This window comes from Trichechus manatus, unplaced genomic scaffold, assembly GCF_000243295.1.
Source record: "Trichechus manatus latirostris isolate Lorelei unplaced genomic scaffold, TriManLat1.0 scaffold00050, whole genome shotgun sequence".
In the NCBI taxonomy this organism is placed as follows: Eukaryota; Metazoa; Chordata; class Mammalia; order Sirenia; family Trichechidae; genus Trichechus; species Trichechus manatus.
In genome coordinates, this window is record NW_004443986.1 from 10,470,600 (window position 1) to 10,471,324 (window position 725).

Here is a 725-nt window from a genome sequence, read left to right on the forward strand (position 1 = left end):
GAAGTATATTCTAATAAAGTAGGTGAGAGATAATGAAAACAAGATGGAGGGAAGAAGAAATACAGCTGAAGCATATGGGACAAATGTAAGAAATAATTAGGAGGCAAAATCAGTTGGATTTCGTGATTGAAGTATATATAGACTAAAGTAGTATGGCAGGGTCTAGTTGCCTATTCAATATCCAGTCTTGCTTTATTCCTTAGTGTTAGATCCCCAGTTTTATTTGGAGTGGCAGTGTACTCAGCTAATAGATTACATTTCTTAGATCCTCTGCTATTTGAGGCATTTTGACTAAGTTATTGCAAATAAACTTCAGCACAAAAAAGAATTTTGTTGTTGGTTGGATGATAGTGAATGATAAATTGAAGATTGATCATTCATGTTAGATAGTAAAAGTTTTAAAAATTCTGCAGAAAAGAAACATGTTTAGTTATATTCAACCCAGTGTTTACCGAAGTTAACAAAGAGATCTTTTTATTTTTTTCAGATCTATTTTATTTATTTATTTATTTTTATTGTACTTCAGCTGAAGGCTAACAGAACAAATAGTTTCTCATGAAACAGAAGTACACATGTTGTTTTATGACATTGGTTAACAACCCCACAACGTATCAACCCTCTAACTTCTCAACCTCTTTTTTTTTTGGTGAAAATAGACATAGCCAAAGATACACCATTTCAAAAATTTCTACATGCACAGTTCAGTGACATTGACTACGCTCTTC